Below are 24,334 nucleotides of genomic sequence, written 5' to 3'. Positions count from 1 at the left end.
GGCACTTTAAAAGCACAAACACTTTTTGATAAAATAAGAAAAATACTGCAAGAATTTAGAAATTTGCATGAACACTCTATTTATTTATTTTTTTGACATTTGCAATTGATATTGATATATGGTTTAGTGTACATTAGGTATTATTGCATGAATGGGTCTAAGCCAAGGTGTCCATTATGACAATTGTGTCGTGGGATGCTGTACTCAAATAAAATTGATGTCCTTTGGTGGTATTTGTTTACCTTTGCGGTTTTTATTTTTTGGGCTACAAACAAAAGCAGACAATTTTGAAAAAAAAAACAAAAACTATATTTTTTTATATCCAACCAAAAAAATGGAAAAAAAATAAAATTTCTTCATCAATTTAGCCCAATACGTATTCTGCTACATATTTTTGGTAATAAAAAACTCCCAATAAGTGTATATTGATTGGTTTATGCATCTACAAACTGTGGGATAAATTATTGGAATTTTATTTTTATTTTTTTTACCAGTATTGGCAGCGATCAGCGACTTATAACAGGGCTGTCACATTGCAGCAGACAAATCAGATACCTAACTGACACTTTTGACACTATTTGGGGACCAGTGACACCAATACACTGATCAGTGCTAAAAAATATGCACTGTCACTGTACTAATGACACTGGCAGGGAAGGGGTTAAAATTGGGGGAGCAATCAAAGGGTTAAATGTGTGCTAGGGAGTGCTTACTAACTGTGTGGAAGGTGCTTGTACTATGGGTAGGCAGAGATCCGTGAGCAGGGAGCTTTGCAGAAATACAGGATCACTACCTTCCCTTTTCACAGAACAGCGAGCTGTCTTGTTTACATAGGCAGACCACCGTTCTGCTCCTCTCCTGAATGATCGGTGGGTCTTGGCAGACACCAATTCCGCTGGACCCACTGATTGGCTCCCGCTGTGATTGGAGAATAGAAAAAATATGGAGGAACCAGTGTTTGGGTTTTTCCTGGGGGTTTCTGCCACATCCCATGTATAAGGAAGAAAACCAAAATAGGCATGTGCCCCAAGGGGGGATATTATGGGCAGTATATCACCAGGAAAGAATCTATAGGTGCAAAATAGAGTACAATGAGATTATATTAAAAAATTATCAAAAAGTTTTATTGTTTACAAAATATACAAAAGACATGCAACATAGAATCAATAAGGTCAAAAAGTGAAGAAGACAATGATTGATTGTGATCCAACTGCTAGAGTGTTGCGATAAGCCACCCCAGTGGACTCGAAGGTCAGCTAACAGGAGTGGAAATAAGACAACACAAGGCACCCTACATGTTTCGGAATAGCATAGAAAGACACAGTTCTTTCTATAATGTATGTTTCCTTCCTCAGGGGTTTCAAAGAGGCAGTTTGATGTATTTCTAAAAAAGGAAAAGTATACATGAGTATGTGTAAGTAAATATGTTGGCACCTACATATAACATAAAAAAAAATTCAACTAAGAGTTTAAGAGACTGTTGTCTTCCAACAAGGCACAAGGACAGCATAAAATCCCAAATCCGAACAAATATATATGTGTGTGTATACTCACAGAGCACAGTGGGCGGCACAGTGGTGTAGTGGGTAGCACTCTCGCCTAGCAGTAAGAAGGGTCACTGGTTCGAATCCCAACCATGACACTACCTGCCTGGAGTTTGCATGTTCTCCCTGTGCCTGCGTGGGTTTCCACCGGGTACTCCGGTTTCCTCCTGCACTCCAAAGACATGCTGGTAGGTTAATTGGATCCTGTCTAAAATTGTCCCTAGTATGTATGAATGTGAGTTAGGGACCTTAGATTGTAAGCTCCTTGAGGGTAGGGACTGATGTGAATGTACAATGTATATGTAAAGCGCTGCGTAAATTGACGGCGCTATATAAGTACCTGAAATAAAATAAATAATAAATTTGTCTCTTCATTGTAAATATTGTACATAGAAATGTTGAGAGATGGGCTCCCACATCCTTGGGTCCAAGGGGTTAATTTGCTTTTCACAAATCACTGACATACAAAGTAGTTGTTATTAGAAGGATGGAAAAGAAGTCATAGGTGCTGTGCAGAATCAGCTTGGATGTCACCACCAAAAAAGACGGCAGGCCAGGGCTCACAAGAGCCACCTCTGATAGGCAGACTTGGTGTGTGTCTAAAAAAGCAATGGAGGGAAAATGTCTAGTAAGGAACACTGAGCTATTAAAGGTCCTTCCTTTGTATCTTGTAACAAAATCAAAGTATATAAATATATACCCTCTTATAAGAGAGCAAGTCTCAATGGGGCATAGGTATTAGAAAGAAAAAAGGGAATTTCATTTTCATAACTGACCTTTAGTGGTTGGTTGCGCTGAAACACCTTGCAGAGAAAGTGAGCTCCTCTCAGCTATGTAGCAGAGGGATGTGTGTGTTAGGTTAGGATTATATAGCTAGTGTTTGAGGGGTGGATAGGCTAAGCAACCAATCAATAGCGTTAGGAATGAATAAAAGCTCAGGTGGGAATGATAAACTTGGATTGGAGATAGGTGAAGGGTTCCTAAAGACAATCAGTTGTGTGCATAAACACTATGAAGCCAGCCCATCGTGGCTCCTCGGCCAGAGCGGCGTCCGACGCCAGCGCGTCATAAAACGCGATGACGTCAGGCGTCTACAGAGGCCGCCGACACGGAAGGAGAGCAGCCTGACAGAATGGAATGGGAAGTTCCCAATGCGCCGGCACGAGAACCAGGTCGGGCGCATGCGCAACAGAGCTGCTGAGGAAAAGCCTCCGTCCCCAGCATATGGAATCGGAGGCCTTTCCGTGTCGGGGTACGCCGACGAGCCATCCTGGTGGGGACAACAGCGAAATCCGCACAAACGCAGACCCAGATATTATGATATGGTTGTAAAAGAAAATATATATTTTAAAAAATAATAAATTTAGGAAGGAATTAAAGAGATTTAGCCAGTATATCTTGGACTGTCCGGACATGGGAATCTCATCTTTACAATGGGGATGCAAATAATAATTTCCTCTTACTGTCTACCATTCCCCTCCTTTCCCTCCATTTTTGTTATTTTTATATTTTTTTTATTTTTTTGTCTTTTTAGAAGATGTAGAGGCCCTCTACAGCTCAATTCCCCACTGTAGAGGGCTGGCCTGCATCCAGTAGGTTCTATCACAAACCAGTCACCATGAGGCTTCATTTAATGAGTTTATACTCCATTCTTTAGACTACATACTCAACCATAACATCTTTTCCTTCGATGGAAGATTCTTCCTCCAGGTACAGGGCGTAGCCATGGGCACTTGCTGCGCCCCTGGATACGCCAATCTGTACCTGGGGGAATGGGAAAAGACTATCTTCGGCGATGAGGATCTCTCTATGTACCTGTGCTACGTTATTATGTGGCACAGGTACATAGATGACATCTTCATCGTCTGGGATGGCACTCAATCTCTTCTCAATGAGTGCCTAGATGCATTAAATAAAAATATGTTCAATTTCAAATTCACCATGACATCTGATAAGACTACCATCACTTTCTTGGACATTGAAATCTCAATCAATGAATCCAATATATTATCTTCTAAACTGTTTAGGAAACCCACCGCTGGCAATACGGTATTACCAACTTCCACCCTAAACCATTAATTAATTCTAAATAGATGTTTATCCCTGACATAGCAAAAGTGTTCTCAGACAAAGCAAATATCAAATATTGTATCACACTGTTAAATATAAATGTTCATTTTTATACTGTGACAGCTATTGGATTTACTTGTCTTTTTCTGTTAAACATAAATATATACTTGCATTGTAACACCTATGGGAATCACATGTGTCTACTACTGTTTTCTCTTCTAGGAATTATTATTTGCATCCCCATTGTAAAGATGAGATTCCCATGTCCGGACAGTCCAAGATATACTGGCCAAATCTCTTCAATTCCTTCCTAAATTTATTATTTTTTAAAATATATATTTTCTTTTACAACCATATCATAATATTTGGGTCTGCGTTTGTGCGGATTTCGCTGTTGTCCCCACCAGGATGGCTCGTCGGCATTCCCCGACACGGAAAGGCCTCCGATTCCATATGCTGGGGACGGAGGCTTTTCCTCAGCAGCTCTGTTGCACATGCGCCCAACCCGGTTCTCGCGCCGGCGCATTGGGAACTTCCCATTCCATTCTGTCTGGCTGCTCTCCTTCCGTGTCAGCGGCCTCTGTAAACGTCTGACGTCATCGCGTTTTATGACGCGCTGGCGTCGGACGCCGCTCTGGACGAGGAGCCACGATGGGCTGGCTTCATAGTGTTTATGCACACAACTGATTGTCTTTAGGAACCCTTCACCTATCTCCAATCCAAGTTTATCATTCCCACCTGAGCTTTTATTCATTCCTAACGCTATTGATTGGTTGCTTAGCCTATCCACCCCTCAAACACTAGGTATATAATCCTAACCTAACACACACATCCCTCTGCTACATAGCTGAGAGGAGCTCACTTTCTCTGCAAGGTGTTTCAGCGCAACCAACCACTAAAGGTCAGTTATGAAAATGAAATTCCCTTTTTTCTTTCTAATACCTATGCCCCATTGAGACTTGCTCTCTTATAAGAGGGTATATATTTATATACTTTGATTTTGTTACAAGATACAAAGGAAGGACCTTTTATAGCTCAGTGTTCCTTACTAGACATTTTTCCTCCATTGCTTTTTTAGACACACACCAAGTCTGCCTATCAGAGGTGGCTCTTGTGAGCCCTGGCCTGCCGTCTTTTTTGGTGGTGACATCCAAGCTGATTCTGCACAGCACCTATGACTTCTTTTCCATCCTTCTAATAACAACTACTTTGTATGTCAGTGATTTGTGAAAAGCAAATTAACCCCTTGGACCCAAGGATGTGGGAGCCCATCTCTCAACATTTCTATGTACAATATTTACAATGAAGAGACAAATGGTCTGTGAGTATACACACACATATATATTTGTTCGGATTTGGGATTTTATGCTGTCCTTGTGCCTTGTTGGAAGACAACAGTCTCTTAAACTCTTAATTGAATCTCTTTTATGTTATATGTACTGTAGGTGCCAACATATTTACTTACACATACTCATGTATACTTTTCCTTTTTTAGAAATACATCAAACTGCCTCTTTGAAACCCCTGAGGAAGGAAACATACATTATAGAAAGAACTGAGTCTTTCTATGCTATAACGAAACATGTAGGGTGCCTTGTGTTGTCTTATTTCCACTCCAGTTAGCTGACCTTCGAGTCCACTGGGGTGGCTTATCACAACACTCTAGCAGTTGGATCACAATCAATCATTGTCTTCTTCACTTTTTGACCTTATTGATTCTATGTTGCATGTATTTTGTATATTTTGTAAACAATAAAACTTTTTGATAATTTTTTAATATAATCTCATTGTACTCTATTTTGCACCTATAGATTCTTTCCTGGTGATATACTGCCCATAATATCCCCCCTTGGGGCACATACCTATTTTGGTTTTCTTGCTGTGATTGGAGAAGGTTGCCGGCAGCACACATGCGTGCCGTAGACCCGGAAGTGCTGGATCACATACAGGTACATGTAGGACAGCCACTTTGAGCCGCCTTTAATGTTATGTAATGCTGTGTTAAACATTGCACTGCACTAACACACTACACTATACTAACACTATACACTCAGAGTCACAATAAGTGAACACATTAACTCACTACTAGCAAACAGATCCCTGCTCTATGTATCCCTATTCCAACAACACACTACAAAATCTTCCTGCAGGAAAGGAACCTTTAATAGTGTGGGGTGGGACTAAGAGTACTGAGCCATCATTGGACAAAGTCATCATCACTTTGTCTAGTTACGGTTCTGAAAGTTCTTCGTGCTCCAATTGGCAAAGCCTTGCACTTGACCAGCAGTCAGGTGCAAGGCTTCATCCAATTAGGGCCCTAGAATGCGCAGTGCATTGTGGGGCGCTCTGTGGGTGAACATCCCACCGAGCGCCCCGCAAAAATTTGGGTGTTTACCGAATGGGTGAACAGGCGATGTCCAGACCAAACTATTTGCTTGGCTCAAACTGTTCGCCCAACTCTAATGGAGGGAGAGAGAAAAAGAGAAAGAGGGATTGGAAAAGAAAGAGAAAGAGGGAGGGAGAGAGAAGGATGAAGAAAAAGGAATTAAGAAAGAAAGAGAGAGAAGAGAAGAGTAGACATGTGCACTGCCAAAAAATTTGTTCGTTTTTGTTTTATTCGTTTTTTTTTTCCATTTTTCAGGTCATTCGTTATGATCGCAATTCGTAAATTCATAAATTCATACATTCATAAATTCGTACATTCATAAATTTGGAAATTTGGAAATTTGGAAATTCGAAATTTCGAAAATCTGAAATAGTAACTAACTATTAAATTAGGTATAGGTATTGTAATTTCCTTTCAAATTTGGCTGTTAGTGAATGTAACGAATACGAATTTAGCCCGAAGTTACAAATTATCTGAAATAACGAATGCCGCATCTAAACAGATGAAACGGAACAAATTAATAATAAATAATAATAATAAAAAGTTTTTTTATTATTATTATTGTTAATTATTATTAATTCATTATGTTCCATCTGTTTAGATACGGCATTCGTTATTTCAGATAATTCGTAACTTTGGATAAATTTGTATTTGTTACGTTCACTAACAGCCAAATTTGAAAGGAAATTACAATACCTATAATTTAATAGTTAGTTAAGTTATTATTAGGTAATTATTATTTCAGATTTCCGAGTTTCCGAATCTACAAATTTACGAATTTACAAATGTGCGAATTTAAGAATTTACGAATTTACGAATGTGCGAATGTACGAATTTACAAATTTTTGAATATTCTAATTTACGAATGTTCGGAAAAATGTATTATTACACATATTATTATTTATTATTATTCGTTAAACAAATTCGGAACGAAATGAATTGCACATGTCTAGAGAAGAGGTCTTTGACAATCTCCTGTTGCATGTCTGCAGTCTCTTGTATAGGCACTCTTCAGATGGTCAGGGACATCAGAATTCAGATGGTAACAGTAGGTTCATGTGCCATATTATCATGTAAAGCAAACAGACAAAAGCCTCTCCATAGTGTAAAAAAGGACAAACAGGTTCATTACTAAAATGCAAAAAAAGGGCCAAGGATAAATCCAAGGGAAAAAAACAAGGTTACTTACCGACCAGCTCGCAGACAACCAATTAAACCTGTCTAACAGTATGCATTAAAAACAGGGGTCACATGCATTTGCAAATGCATGCGTAAGCCATAGAGCCTTGTCACGGCACCCTGGTATCTGTGGTACCTAACACTAACTTATAAGTGTCTCCAGAGTGAAAGAACGTGCATTCTGATGGATAGGTGAGGGCAAGTGGACTGAAGGATAGCCCACCCCTTCTTAACGGTACAGAAGCACACTATTATTATATTATCATAATATATTAATAAAAGATAATGCACTTTCAGGTAATTTACCCACCTCAATACCGAGCACTTTCACCCCTTCCTGCCCAGGCCATTTCTCAGCTTTCAGCGCTGTCACACTTTGAATGACAATTGCGCGGTCATACAACACTGTACCCAAATTCAATTTTTATCATTTTTTTCCCCACAAATAGAGCTTTCTTTTGGTGGTATTTGATCATCTCTGCATTTTTTATTTCTTGCGCTATAAACAAAAGAAGAGTGAAAAGTTTGAAAAAACACAATATTTGTTATTGTTTGCAATAATAAATATCCAATTTTTTTTTTGAAAATTTTTTTTTTTCCTCAGTTTAGGCCAATACATATTCTTCTACATATTTTTGGTAAAAAAAAAAAAAAAAATCGCAATAAGCGTATACTGATTGGTTTGTGCAAAATTTATAGCGTCTACAAAATAGGGGATAGATTTATGGCATTTTTATTATTATTTTTTTTTTTACTAGTAATGGCAGCGATCTGCAACTTTTATTGTGACTGCGATATTGCGGCGGACATATCGGACACTTTTGACACATTTTTGGGACCATTGTCATTTATACAGCGATCTGCTACAAAAATGTACTGATTACTGTATAAATGTGACTGGCATGGAAGGGGTTAACACCAGTGGGCAATCAAGGGGTTAATTATGTTTCCTAGGGAGTGATTCTAACTGTAGGTGGAGGGGACTCACAAGAGGAGGAGACCAATGGGTGTTCCTCTGTACTGGGAACACACCATCGGTCTCCTCTCACCTGACAGGATGTGGATCTGTGTGTTTACTAGGGATGAGCTTCGAGTTCGAGTCGAACTCATGTTCGACTCGAACATTGGCTGTTCGCAAGTTCACCGAACAGCGAACAATTTGGGGTGTTCGTGGCAAATTCGAATGCCGCGGAACACCCTTTAAAAGTCTATGGGAGAAATCAAAAGTGCTAATTTTAAAGGCTAATATGCAAGTTATTGTCATAAAAAGTGTTTGGGGACCTGGGTCCTGCCCCAGGGGACATGGATCAATGCAAAAAAAAGTTTTAAAAACGGCCGTTTTTTCAGGAGCAGTGATTTTAATAATACTTAAAGTCAATCAATAAAAGTGTAATATCCCTTTAAATTTCGTACCTGGGGGGTGTCTATAGTGTGCCTGTAAAGGGGCGCATGTTTCCTGTGTTTAGAACAGTCTGACAGCAAAATGACATTTTGAAGGAAAAAACTCATTTAAAACTACCCGCGGCTATTGCATTGCCGACAATACACATAGAAGTTCATTGATAAAAACGGCATGGGAATTCCCCAAAGGGGAACCCCGAACCAAAATTAAAAAAAAAAAATGACGTGGGGGTCCCCCTAAATTCCATACCAGGCCCTTCAGGTCTGGTATGGATATTAAGGGGAACCCCGGCCAAAATTTAAAAAAAAAAATGACGTGGGGTTCCCCCTAAATTCCATACCAGACCCTTCAGGTCTGGTATGGATTTTAAGGGGAACCCCGCGCCAAAAAAAAAAAAAAAAAAACGGCGTGGGGTCCCCCCAAAAATCCATACCAGACCCTTATCCGAGCACGCAACCTGGCAGGCCGCAGGAAAAGAGGGGGGGACAAGAGTGCGGCCCCCCCTCCCTCCTGAACCGTACCAGGCCACATGCCCTCAACATTGGGAGGGTGCTTTGGGGTAGCCCCCCAAAACACCTTGTCCCCATGTTGATGAGGACAAGGGCCTCATCCCCACAACCCTGGCCGGTGGTTGTGGGGGTCTGTGGGCGGGGGGCTTATCGGAATCTGGAAGCCCCCTTTAACAAGGTGACCCCCAGATCCCGGCCCCCCCCCTGTGTGAAATGGTAAGGGGGTACATAAGTACCCCTACCATTTCACGAAAAAAGTGTCAAAAATGTTAAAAATGACAAGAGACAGTTTTTGACAATTCCTTTATTTAAATGCTTCTTCTTTCTTCTATCTTCCTTCATCTTCTGGTTCTTCTGGCTCTTCTGGTTCTTCTGGTTCTTCCTCCGGCGTTCTCGTCCAGCATCTCCTCCGCGGCGTCTTCTGTCTTCTTCTCCTCGGGCCGCTCCGCACCCATGGCATGGGGGGGAGGCTCCCGCTCTTCTCTTCTTCTCTTCTTCTTTTCTTCTTTTCTTCTTTTCTTCTCTTCTTCTCTTCTTCTTCATTTTCTTCTCCGGGCCGCTCCGCAATCCATGCTGGCATGGAGGGAGGCTCCCGCTGTGTGACGGCGCTCCTCGTCTGACAGTTCTTAAATAACGGGGGGGCGGGGCCACCCGGTGACCCCGCCCCCCTCTGACGCACGGTGACTTGAAGGGACTTCCCTGTGGCATTCCCCGTGACGTCACAGGGAAGTCCCGTCAAGTCACCGTGCGTCAGAGGGGGGCGGGGTCACCGGGTGGCCCCGCCCCCCCCCCGTTATTTAAGAACTGTCAGACGAGGAGCGCCGTCACACAGCGGGAGCCTCCCTCCATGCCAGCATGGATTGCGGAGCGGCCCGGAGAAGAAAATGAAGAAGAAGAGAAGAAGAGAAGAAGAGAAGAAAAGAAGAAAAGAAGAAGAGAAGAAGAGAAGAGCGGGAGCCTCCCCCCCATGCCATGGGTGCGGAGCGGCCCGAGGAGAAGAAGACAGAAGACGCCGCGGAGGAGATGCTGGACGAGAACGCCGGAGGAAGAACCAGAAGAACCAGAAGAGCCAGAAGAACCAGAAGATGAAGGAAGATAGAAGAAAGAAGAAGCATTTAAATAAAGGAATTGTCAAAAACTGTCTCTTGTCATTTTTAACATTTTTGACACTTTTTTCGTGAAATGGTAGGGGTACTTATGTACCCCCTTACCATTTCACACAGGGGGGGGGCCGGGATCTGGGGGTCACCTTGTTAAAGGGGGCTTCCAGATTCCGATAAGCCCCCCGCCCGCAGACCCCCACAACCACCGGCCAGGGTTGTGGGGATGAGGCCCTTGTCCTCATCAACATGGGGACAAGGTGTTTTGGGGGGCTACCCCAAAGTACCCTCCCAATGTTGAGGGCATGTGGCCTGGTACGGTTCAGGAGGGAGGGGGGGCCGCACTCTCGTCCCCCCCTCTTTTCCTGCGGCCTGCCAGGTTGCGTGCTCGGATAAGGGTCTGGTATGGATTTTTGGGGGGACCCCACGCCGTTTTTTTTTTTTTTTTTGGCGCGGGGTTCCCCTTAAAATCCATACCAGACCTGAAGGGTCTGGTATGGAATTTAGGGGGAACCCCACGTCATTTTTTTTTTTAAATTTTGGCCGGGGTTCCCCTTAATATCCATACCAGACCTGAAGGGCCTGGTATGGAATTTAGGGGGACCCCCACGTCATTTTTTTTTTTTAAATTTGGTTCGGGGTTCCCCTTTGGGGAATTCCCATGCCGTTTTTATCAATGAACTTCTATGTGTATTGTCGGCAATGCAATAGCCGCGGGTAGTTTTAAATGAGTTTTTTCCTTCAAAATGTCATTTTGCTGTCAGACTGTTCTAAACACAGGAAACATGCGCCCCTTTACAGGCACACTATAGACACCCCCCAGGTACGAAATTTAAAGGGATATTACACTTTTATTGTTTGACTTTAAGCATTATTAAAATCACTGCTCCTGAAAAAACGGCCGTTTTTAAAACTTTTTTTTGCATTGATCCATGTCCCCTGGGGCAGGACCCAGGTCCCCAAACACTTTTTATGACAATAACTTGCATATAAGCCTTGAAAATTAGCACTTTTGATTATTCATGTTCGTGTCCCATAGACTTTAACGGTGTTCGCATGTTCGAACGAACTTTTTTCCTGTTCGCATGTTCTGGTGCGAACCGAACAGGGGGGTGTTCGGCTCATCCCTAGTGTTTACACATGCCGATCCACGGTCCTGCTCTGTTACCCGGCAATCGCAGGTGCCCGGCAGACATCACGGCCCCTGGGCACACGCATCGGGTCACCAGAGATGCGGCAGGCACTCGCAAGTGCCGCTGGCAGTGCGCGCGCACCCCCCTGGTGGGCTGGGAAGGCAAGGACGTCATATGACACCCGCCCAGAACAAGAGCTGCGCCGCCTAGCCGTCATATGACAGCTGGCGGGCAGCTAGTGGTTAACCACAAGGCATCTGCGCTATGGCTGAATGACGGCCACAGCGCGGACCTGCATTCCCAGGAGGCCGTCATATGACGGCCTCTCCTGTGCACGCTCCCTGTGCACCCTGCAGGGCACGCGCCGGGCGCGGTGTGATCACCGAGTTACTGAGACTCGGCTGATCACCAATCCGTGTAAGGGGCCGGTCCCGGCCCCTTACCATGTGATCAGCTGTCAGCCAATGACAGCTGATCACATGATGTAAACAAAAGATCGGTAATCGTTTTTTTTTTAACTCACGCTGACAGCGCGAGTAGAAAAAAAAGACGATCACCGGCTCAGATGTCAGGGACATCGGTCCTGAAGTGGAAGAGGCACATCTGCCTCATCAGTGCCCAATAAAAGTGCCACCTAACACTGCCCACATTGCCACCTAACAGTGCCCACAGTGCCACCTAACAGTGCCCACAGTGCCACCTAACAGTGCCCACAAGTGCCACCTATCAATGCCCACAAGTACCACCTATTAATGCCCACAAGTACCACCTATCAATGCCCACCTGTAGTGCCAATCAGTGCCACCTGCCAGTGCTGCCCATCACTGCCACCCATCAGTGCCCATCACTGCCACCCATCAGTGCCCATCACTGCCGCCTATCAGTGCCCATCACTGCCGCCTCATCAGCGTACATCAATGAAGGAGAAAAATTACCCGTTTTAAATTTTTTATAACAAAATATAAAAAAAAAAACATTTTTTTTTTAAATTCAGTTTTTTACATTTTTTTAACAAAAGGTAAAAACCGCAGAGGTGATCAAATACCACCAAAAGAAAGCTCTATTTGTGCTGAAAAAATGATAAAAATTTCATTTGGGTACAGTGTTGTATGACCGCGCAATTATCATTCAAAGTGCGTCAGCGCTAAAAGCTGAAAATTGGTCTGGATAGGAGGGGGGTTTAAGTGCCCGGTAAGCAAGTGGTTAAAGACAATGCGAAAATCAATAAATCACCCAGCCGGCATGTATCCTTCCTTCCTGGAATGCAATGATGTCCACCCGATGCATTTCGTCATCAAAGGACATCTTCCGGGGCATCCACTGCCTGCAGATAATGATGAAAAAAGAAGTCGAGAAAAGTTAGAGGATTTGTTTTACTTGCCTCAATTTTACACAATCCAATCAAGTGGCAGAACATTTTGGGCTGTATACACAAAGTCAGATCATCCACATAAAAACATCAACATTCAGGTAACCAACAATTAGGAAGCTCAGTAAGAAAAGAAAGATATCCACAAATTGTAGAATAGCTGAAGGGCAAATACATTAGTGGTAGACCGCATTTTGGTAACCAGTTATCTTGTAGCTCTTGGAATTTAGCTAATGCTTCTTTATCAAATTCAAGACATTGGATGTTCTACACACCCTCCAAAAAATATTAATCATAGTACACAGGACATGTGTAGCATGTCCAATCCCTCTAAAGTGCAGCTGGACCATTCTCCAACTCCCCAGCAATTTTCAGCTCTGATTAATCAAATGCGAAGTTGCTGTATACACAGAGATTCTCTGGCAACTGGTGCTGTAAAAAAAAAAAAACAGTCTGTCTCAATGTTTATAAACATTGATCAGACGAGAGATACAAAGTAACATTGTTTATAAGCATTGATCAGACAGGAGATAGAGAGATACAAAGTAACATTGTTTATAAACATTGATCAGACGGGAGATAGAGAGATACAAAGTAACATTGTTTATAAACATTGTTCAGACAGGAGATAGAAATTACTGTATAATTTACTAGGGTGTGTTTAGGGGCAGAATTAGAGGGGTGAGGCAGGGTAGGGGTTGAGTGGGGCAGCTGGTGGCAAGTTATGCCCCGTACACACGATCCGAAAATCGTACGAAAAATTCTGCATTCAAATCGATTGTACGATAATCGGAACGTTAATACAGAGCTTTGGGATCATGTGTACCGGGCATAACTCTTAAGGCCTGGCTAGTAGCTCAGGTCTTGAAATTTTGAGCCCTGAAATATACAAAAAAAAAAATAATAAAAATTAGGTTTTGAATATATACTGCAAAGTCAGGGGGGTGAATACAACTTAAAAATAGTCCTTTACAAAAAAGAAAATTCATAAATGACACTTCACGTGTAAACATCCGATCGTATAGTGGAATTTCAGTGTGCATCTGTGTCATAGACCAAACATGACAGACGGTGCTCAAATGAAAGCCTCCACCACATATAGTGCACACCTCTTATCAGAAATGACTGATCTCAAATTATAGAGATCACCAGTTGTGGCCGCTCCACTAGGGACCCTAATCTTCATGCAGGGCACCAGTGCATGAATTTCAATGGTGTTTATTTAAAAAAAAAATTTTTTTAAGCATATGATTTTTAACCACTTGCCGACCGCCTAACGCAGATATACTGCGGCAGAATGGCACGGGCAGGCAGAATCACTTACCCATACGTGATCTGCCTCCCGCGGGTGGGGGGTCCGATCGGACCCCCCCCGGTGCCAGCGGCGGTCGGCTTGTGACTGGGAGCATTGAGAGGCGAGGGGGAGACCATCCGATCGTGGCCCCCCCTCGCGATCGCTCCCAGCCAATGGGAATCCTCCCCTGCCTGTGTGTAGTTTCACACAGGCAGAGGATGTGATGTCATCTCTCCTCGGCTCGACAGTTTCCGTTCCAGCGCCGAGGAGAGAAGACATCAATGTGAGTGCACAAACACACACACACAACACAGTAGAACATGCCAGGCATACTTTACACCCCCGATCGCCCCCCGATCCCCCCCAATCACCCCCCCCCCCCCCGTCACAAACTGACACCAAGCAGTATTTTTTTTTTTTTTTCTGATTACTGCATGGTGTCAGTTTGTGACAGTTAGAAGTGTTAGGTCAGTTAGTGGTAGCCCCCTTTAGGTCTAGGGTACCCCCCTAACCCCCCAATAAAGTTTTAACCCCTTGATCACCCCCTGTCACCAGTGTCACTAAGCGATCATTTTTCTGATCGCTGTATTAGTGTCGCTGGTGACGCTAGTTAGGGACGTAAATATTTAGGTTCGCCGTCAGCGTTTTATAGCGTCAGGGACCCCCATATACTATCTAATAAATGTTTTAACCCCTTGTTTGCCCCCTAGTTAACCCTTTCACCACTGATCACCGTATAACCGTTGCGGGTGACGCTGGTTAGTTCGTTTATTTTGTATAGTGTCAGGGCACCCGCCATTTATTACCGAATAAAGGTTTAGCCCCCTGATCGCCCGGCGGTGATATGCGTCGCCCCAGGCAGCGTCAGATTAGCGCCAGTACCGCTAACACCCACGCATGCAGCATACGCCTCCCTTAGTGGTATAGTATCTGAACGGATCAATATCTGATCCGATCAGATCTATACTAGCGTCCCCAGCAGTTTAGGGTTCCCAAAAACGCAGTGTTAGCGGGATCAGCCCAGATACCTGCTAGCACCTGCGTTTTTCCCCTCCGCCCGGCCCAGCCCACCCAAGTGCAGTATCGATCGATCACTGACACTTACAAAACACTATAAACGCATAACTGCAGCGTTCACAGAGTCAGGCCTGATCCCTGCGATCGCTAACAGTTTTTTTGGTAGCGTTTTGGTGAACTGGCAAGCACCTGCCCCAGGCAGCGTCAGATTAGCGCCAGTACCGCTAACACCCACGCACGCAGCATACACCTCCCTTAGTGGTATAGTATCTGAACGGGTCAATATCTGATCCGATCAGATCTATACTGGCGTCCCCAGCAGTTTAGGGTTCCCAAACACGCAGTGTTAGCGGAATCAGCCCAGATACCTGCTAGCACCTGCGTTTTGCCCCTCCGCCCGGCCCAGCCCACCCAAGTGCAGTATCGATCGATCACTGACACTTACAAAACACTAAATGCATAACTGCAGCGTTCGCAGATTCAGGCCTGATCCCTGCGATTGCTAACATTTTTTTTGGTAGCGTTTTGGTGAACTGGCAAGCGCCAGCGGCCTAGTACACCCCGGTCGTAGTCAAACCAGCACTGCAGTAACACTTGGTGACGTGGCGAGTTCCATAAGTGCAGTTCAAGCTGGTGAGGTGGCAAGCACAAGTAGTGTCCCGCTGCCACCAAGAAGAAGACAAACACAGGCCCGTCGTGCCCATAGTGCCCTTCCTGCTGCATTCGCCAATCCTAATTGGGAACCCACCACTTCTGCAGCGCCCGTACTTCCCCCATTCACATCCCCAACCAAATGCAGTCGGCTGCATGAGAGGCATTTTCTTTATGTCCTCCCGAGTACCTCTACCCAACGAACCCCCCCAAAAAAGATGTTGTGTCTGCAGCAAGCGCGGATATAGACGTGACACCCGCTATTATTGTCCCTCCTGTCCTGACAATCCTGGTCTTTGCATTGGTGAATGTTTTGAACGCTACCATTCACTAGTTGAGTATTAGCGTAGGGTACAGCATTCCACAGACTAGGCACACTTTCACAGGGTCTCCCAAGATGCCATCGCATTTTGAGAGACCTGAACCTGGAACCGGTTACAGTTATAAAAGTTAGTTACAAAAAAAGTGTAAAAAAAAAAAAAACACAAACAAAAATATAAAATAAAAAAAAATAGTTGTCGTCGTATTGTTCTCTCTCTCTCTATTCTCTCTATTGTTCTGCTCTTTTTTACTGTATTCTATTCTGCAATGTTTTATTGTTATTATGTTTTATCATGTTTGCTTTTCAGGTATGCAATTTTTTATACTTTACCGTTTACTGTGCTTTATTGTTAACCATTTTTTTGTCTTCAGGTACGCCATTCACGACTTTGAATGGTTATACCAGAATGATGCCTGCAGGTTTAGGTATCATCTTGGTATCATTCTTTTCAGCCAGCGGTCGGCTTTCATGTAAAAGCAATCCTAGCGGCTAATTAGCCTCTGGACTGCTTTTACAAGCAGTGGGAGGGAATGCCCCCCCAACGTCTTCCATGTTTTTCTCTGGCTCTCCTGTCTCAACAGGGAACCTGAAAATGCAGCCGGTGATTCAGCCAGCTGACCATAGAGCTGGTCAGAGACCAGAGTGGCTCCAAACATCTCTATGGCCTAAGAAACCGGAAGCTACAAGCATTTTATGACTTAGATTTCACCGGATGTAAACAGCGCCATTGGGAGATTGGGAAAGCATTTTATCACACCGATCTTGGTGTGGTCAGATGCTTTGAGGGCAGAGGAGAAATCTAGGGTCTAATAGACCCCAATTTTTTCAAAAAAGAGTACCTGTCACTACCTATTGCTATGATAGGGGATATTTACATTCCCTGAGATAACAATAAAAATGATTTAAAAAAAAAAATGAAAGGAACAGTTTAAAAATAAGATAAAAAAAAAATAATAATAATAAAGAAAAAAAAAAAAAAAAGCACCCCTGTCCCCCCTGCTCTCGCGCTAAGGCGAACGCAAGCGTCGGTCTGGCGTCAAATGTAAAAAGCAATTGCACCATGCATGTGAGGTATCACCGCGAAGGTCAGATCGAGGGCAGTAATTTTAGCAGTAGACCTCCTCTGTAAATCTAAAGTGGTAACCTGTAAAGGCTTTTAAAGGCTTTTAAAAATGTATTTAGTTTGTCGCCACTGCACGTTTGTGCGCAATTTTAAAGCATGTCATGTTTGGTATCCATGTACTCGGCCTAAGATCATCTTTTTTATTGCATCAAACATTTGGGCAATATAATGTGTTTTAGTGCATTAAAATTTAAAAAAGTGTATTTTTTCCCCAAAAAATGCGTTTGAAAAATTGCTGCGCAAATACTGTGTGAAAAAAAAAATGAAACACCCACCATTTTAATCTGTAGGGCATTTGCTTTAAAAAAAATATATAATGTTTGGGGGTTCAAAGTAATTTTCTTGCAAAAAAAAATTATTTTTTTATGTAATCAAAAAGTGTCAGAAAGGGATTTGTCTTCAAGTGGTGAGAAGAGTGGGTGATGTGTGACGTAAGCTTCTAGATGTTGTGCATAAAATGCCAGGACAGTTCAAAACCCCCCCAAATGACCCCATTTTGGAAAGTAGATACCCCAAGCTATTTGCTGAGAGGCATGTCGAGTCCATGGAATATTTTATATTGTGACACAAGTTGCGGGAAAGAGACAATTTTTTTTTATTTTTTAAATTTTTTTTGCGCAAAGTTGTCACTAAATGATATATTGCTCAAACATGCCATGGGAATATGTGAAATTACACCCCAAAATACATTCTGTTGCTTCTCCTGAGTACGGGGATACCACATGTGTGAGACTTTTTGGGAGCCTAGCCGCGTACGGGACCCCGAAAACCAAGCACCGCCTTCAGGCTTTCTAAGGCCGTACATTTTTGATTTCACTCTTCACTGTCTATCACAGTTTCGGAGGCCATGGAATGCCCAGGTGGCAAAAAACCCCCCCCAAATGACCCCATTTTGGAAAGTAGACACCCCAAGCTATTTGCTGAGATGTATAGAGAGTATTTTGCAGACCTTACTTTTTGTCACAAAGTTTTAAAAATTGAAAAAAGAAAAAAAAATTTTTTTTCTCGTCTTTCTTTATTTTCAAAAACAAATGAGAGCTGCAAAATACTCACCATGCCTCTCAGCAAATAGCTTGGGGTGTCTACTTTCCAAAATGGGGTCATTTGGGGGGGGTTTGTGCCACCTGGGCATTCTATGGCCTCCGAAACTGTGATAGGCAGTGAAGAGTGAAATAAAAAATGTACACCCTTAGAAATCCTGAAGGCGGTGATTGGTTTTCGGGGCCCCGTACGCGGCTAGGCTCCCAAAAAGTCCCACACATGTGGTATCCCCATACTCAGGAGAAGTAGCTAAATGTATTTTGGGGTGCAATTCCACATATGCCCATGGCCTGTGTGAGCAATATATCATTTAGTGACAACTTTGTGCAAAAAAAAAAAAAAATTTGTCACTTTCCCGCAACTTGTGTCAAAATATAAAACATTCCATGGACTCAACATGCCTCAAAGCAAATAGCTTGGGGTGTCTACTTTCCAAAATGGGGTCATTTGGGGGGGGTTTATGCCATCTGGGCATTTTATGGCCTTCAAAACTGTGATAGGTAGTGAGGAGTAAAATCAAAAATGTACGCCCTTAGAAATCCTGAAGGCAGTGATTGGTTTTCGGGGCCCCATACGCGGCTAGGCTCCCAAAAAGTCCCACACATGAGGTATCCCCATACTCAGGAGAAGCAGCTAAATGTATTTTGGGGTGCAATTCCACATATGCCCATGGCCTGTGTGAGCAATATATCATTTAGTGACAACTTTTTGTAATTTTTTTTTTTTTTGTCATTATTCAATCACTTGGGACAAAAAAAATGAATATTCAATGGGCTCAACATGCCTCTCAGCAATTTCCTTGGGGTGTCTACTTTCCAAAATGGGGTCATTTGGGGGGGTTTTGTACTGCCCTGCCATTTTAGCACCTCAAGAAACGACATAGGCAGTCATAAATTAAAGGCTGTGTAAATTCCAGAAAATGTACCCTAGTTTGTAGGCGCTATAACTTTTGCGCAAACCAATAAATATACACTTATTGACATTTTTTTTACCAAAGACATGTGGCCGAATACATTTTGGCCTAAATGTATGACTAAAATTGAGTTTATTGGATTTTTTTTAGAACAAAAAGTAGAAAATATCATTTTTTTTCAAAATTTTCGGTCTTTTTCCGTGTATAGCGCAAAAAATAAAAACGGCAGAAGTGATCAAATAACATCAAAAGAAAGCTCTATTTGTGGGAAGAAAAGGACGCAAATCTCGTTTGGGTACAGCATTGCATGACCGCGCAATTAGCAGTTAAAGCGATGCAGTGCCAATTTGTAAAAAGTGCTCTGGTCGGGAAGGGGGTAAATCCTTCCGGGGCTGAAGTGGTTAAAGCACAGGTTTAAAAAAAGTTTGGGCTCGGTGTGCAGAGCACTCCCGCCTGAACCCATCTAGTTGTGTGACATTAGCAAAATAATATTTGCTAAAGTCTTCCTGATTCTCCTCCCGGTCAATCAGAAAGCGGATCCTGAGACCCAATTGGTCAGGGAGTCTTAGGACTCCTGGCTAATCGGGTCTCAGGACCCTCTTTCTGTTCAGCCAGGAGTAGGAATGAGCTTTCTGTTGGGGTTGAACATGAGTTCGACTCGAACATTGGCTGTTCGCCCGTTTGTCAAAAACCGAACATTATGGGCCGTTCGTGCCAAATTTGAGTGGCGTGTAACGGCCCATAATGCACTGCGGGAGCGCAGTGCATTGCTGTATGATGATTGGCCAGAGCATGCACCATGACTTGCATGCTTTGGCCAATCACGGCGCCCTCAGCTAAGAGAGCCATAATTGGCCAAAGGCAGGGTGCCTTTCGCCAATCATGGCTCGGGGGACTAAGTCCACGCCCACACTATATAAGGCTGACTGCACGTCGACCTTGTGTAGTGTGTCGTTGCCGGTGTGGACAGAGACAGAGTGTCATTTAGATTGAGCAGGCAGGCAGATTATTCAGTTAGCTGCAGTGTATTTGATATATATATATATATATATATATATATATATATATACAGTCAGTCTAGTATATATATATATATATATATATCCACTGCATACAGTTTAGCTAGATCTCACTGCGGTCCGTTCCTGGTGTACTGTTTCTACTATACTTCTATACTTCTGGCAGGCAGGTGATTCAGTGAGCTCCAGTGCATAAAATAAATATACAGTCTCCTACATATATATATATCCACTGCATTCCAATCTAGCCAAGCCTATATCTGACTGCAGGGCATATGTGGTGTATGTTTTCAAATATACTTTCAGGCAGGCAGGCAGGTGATTCAGTGATCTGCAGTGTATTTAATATATATACACTCAGTCTCGTATGTATGTGTATATATATATATATATATATATATATATATATATATATATAAATCCACTGCATACAGTTTAGCTATATCTCACTGCAGGCCGTTCCTGGTGTACTCTTTGTAATATACTTGAGGCAGGCAGGTGATTCAGTGATCTGCAGTGCATAAAATATATATATACAGTCTCCTACATACATATCCACTGCATTCCAGTCTAGCCAAGCCTATATCTAACTGCAGGCCATTTTTGGTGTACATTTTCAAATATACTTTCAGGCAGGTAGGTGATTAAGTTAGCTGCAGTGTATTTAATATATATATATACAGTCAGTCTCGTTGCAGGCCGTTCCTGGTGTACTGTTTTTAATATACTTCAGGCAGTGTACACAGTACACAGTACTGTGCACCCCTAGTGAAGTTGCTACTACTTTTCTGGTGGTGTACACAGTACACAATACATACAGTGCACCCATAGTTGCTATTAGACTTCTGGTGGTGTACACAATACCATGCACCCCTAGTGCAGTTGCTACTACTTTTCTGGTGGTGTACGCAATACATACAGTGCACCCATATTTGCTATTAGACTTCTGGTGGTGTACACAATACCATGCACCACTAGTGCAGTTGCTACTACTTTTCTGGTGGTGTACACAGTACACAATACAGTGTAGTATGGTGTTGCAAAACAAAATCTCCATCATGTCCGGAAGGCAACCAAGGAGAGGCAGACACTCACAGGCCACTAAAAGAGGGCAACACCCAGTGGATGTTCTGTTGGAAAGGTCCCCAAGTCTGCTCTTGCCCCTAGATATTCCTGAACCATGTAATGCAGACAATGGGGATGGTTGCTTGAACCCATCAGACCTTGGCACTGAGGACTGAAAAATTGTCTAAAGGCCACCTTCTCCACTGCTCTTCCTCTGACTGAACGAAGCTGTCATGGTTATACAGTAATCTTTGTCTGTCAGCTTACCTCTGCTCCATGTGTTCACCTTTAGAGGCCAGCCACTCTCACCTGGCTACTTAAATAATCTCTCCTCAAAGCATGGCTCCACCCCAGCCCCTATCAGGGAACTCTATATTAATCTGTGCACTACAAGCCTGCCTTGCTGATCAATCTTTGCATGTTTAGCTTCCGTGTGCATCTTGTTGTGTCTTCTACGTCTGATTCCAGTTACTGATCTTGGCTTGTTCTCGACTATCCCTGCCTGCTTGTGACCCTGACCTTTGGTGTGTCCTATGTTTATCCTTGTCTTCTACTGCTAGTCGCCCCGACCTTTGGCTTATTCCCTTACTATCTCTGTCCTACTGTAGCCTACAGTGGGCGTGAGCTGGGAGACCCTGGGGGTCGCGACCTGGAGCCAGTTGCAGCTCAGTCCATCCTCACCACTAGAGGCTTTGGTGAACACCTGCTGGCTCTTAGACTTTGTGCCCCAGGGAATCTTATGCTCTAGCCCAGGGCTTGACAAATTTGCTTGGAATCTAGGAGCCAGCTAAAAAAGTTAGGAGCCAGGTTTTTTTTTTTTTTTTAAACGACCGACAAAGCTTTATTTTCAATATAAAAATTAACCAATCTTAAATTTACACAGAGACGACTAGAACGAATGTGACTGCTTTTATTTCCTGCCATGCAGGGACACAAGACCACCATATTCTCGCTAAGGATCCAATCAGGTCCGCCTGAAAAGCTGACAGGCGAACCTGATCAGACAGCCCGTGTGAAAGGGGCCAAGCAGGGAGATGACAGATAATAAATTCATTTTAATTAACCACTTCCTTCCCGCAGGACGACTATATACGTCCTGTCTTAGAAGAGAAATACCGTTGTTATGGTAGCAGCTAGCTACCATAACCCTGGTATCTTCTTCAAGAGCCGGCAGTTCTCTTTCAGATAAAAGTGGTCTCTGCAGCAGATTAGCAGCGAGATCACTTTTATCGGCGGCAGGAGAGGGCCCCCCCTACCGCCGCTCTCTGGTGCCCTTCACCGCTTACCGTGGCCGTCGGTAACGGCGGAGGCGATCCAGATCTATCCCTGGCCTGACATGGAGACAAGTGAGAGGAAGATGGGCCCCCCCGCCCATCTCCAACTCATTGCAGGGCAGAAGCGACGTCAAATCTTCACTTCCACCCATAGCTCTTGAAGGGACATTTTTTTTTTTTTTTTTTTCAAATGACAATTTTTTTTAATGCATTTTAGTGTAAATATGAGATCTGAGGTCTTTTTGACCCCAGATGTCATATTTAAGAGGTCCTGTCATGCTTTTTTTCTATTACAAGGGATTTTTGCATTCCTTGTAATAGGAATAAAAGTGCCTTTTTTTTTTTTTTTTTTTTTTAAAAGAACAGTGAAAAAATAAAAGTTAAAATAAATAAGAAAAAAAAAATTTAAATGTGCCCCATCCCTTGTAATAGAAATAAAAGTGACACAATTTTTATTTTTTTTTTAAAAACAGTGTAAAAATAAAAAGTAAAATATATAAGAAAAAATAATAATTTTTTTAAATGCGCCCCGTCCCGCCGAGCTCGCTTGCAGAAGCGAACGCATATGTGAGTAGCACCCGCATATGAAAGTGGTGTTCAAACCACACGTGAGGTATCGCCACGATCGTTAGAGCGAGAGCAATAATTCTAGTCCTAGACCTCCTCTGTAACTCAAAACATGCAACCTGTAGAATTTTTTAAACAACGCCTATGGAGATTTTAAAGGGTAAAAGTTTGTCGCCATTCCATGAGCGGATGAAATTTTGAAGCGTGACATGTTGGGAATCAATTTACTCGGCGTAACATTATCTTTCACAATATAAAAAAAATTGGGCTAACTTTACTGTTTTCTTATTTTTTTAATAAAAAAAAGTATTTTTTCCCAAAAAAGTGCGCTTGTAAGTCCGCTGCGCAAATACGGTGTGACAGAAAGTATTGCAATGACCGCCATTTTATTCTCTAGGGTGTTAGAATAAAAAATATATATAATGTTTGGGGGTTCTAAGTAAAGGGAAGGAGATGAGCAGGCAGTGAAAACAGGTAGGGAAAGCTCCATTAGCATTGGTGGATGTCTTGTCATACCAACGGCCACCACCAGAGGGCGCCCGCTTGCAGAAGGAACCAGGAACCATAGGACTGCAGTAGGCCGCAAAGCCGGGGCCTCAATTACCGGTGCGGCCCAGCGCGATCGCAGCGGGAGGGGGGGGTGTCGAACGGACACAGGATACCCCAGCTGTGCCGTCCCAGGCGCCAGGTCGCTAATTCTAGTCGCAAATGCGACCTGGCGCCCGGGGTTTATCGAGCCCTGCTCTAGCCCCTGTGGGATCCGTGTTGGTGTTCCAGCGGACCTGCCTTCCTTAACCACCTAGACTCCCATCCGCAGCAGTCAGCCGTAGGGTCCACTACCTTTGCGGTGCACTCCTGTCCCCAATGGTGTGCATCTGTCACCTGGCCTCAGGTGACCTGACAGAAGCCTCAGCAACACGTTATCAAGCACCAGGAAATTGTAACCTCACAGGGTCTGGAAATGCATTGCACAAACCTTTCTTCAAGGCCTCCTGAAGATGTTTCATGCTCTGCTCCCTCTGTGAAGGCAGGATGAGTTCTGCAACCTTACCCTTGTAACGTGGGTCAAGAAGGGTTGCCAGCCAGTAATTATTCCTTCTCTTTGATACCACAAATCCTAGGGTCCTTACGCTGCATGGCCTCCTTGATTCTGTGAAGCCTGCAAAAGTTTCCAGAGGCATTCGATTCTGAGTCCTCTGGGTCACTAAGGATCACATGTTCCTTAACAATGTCCTCCCAGCCACGTACAACTCCTTGTGTTTCTGGGGACTGAAAACCATCCCTTGAAGACTGCTGCTGAGTGTTATCCTCCACTTCCATGCTGACACAATCCTCCTCCTCCTCTTCTTCCTGTGA

Source organism: Aquarana catesbeiana, linkage group LG07, assembly GCF_042186555.1.
Source record: "Aquarana catesbeiana isolate 2022-GZ linkage group LG07, ASM4218655v1, whole genome shotgun sequence".
Classification (NCBI taxonomy): Eukaryota; Metazoa; Chordata; class Amphibia; order Anura; family Ranidae; genus Aquarana; species Aquarana catesbeiana.
This window is presented reverse-complemented; position numbering follows the sequence as displayed.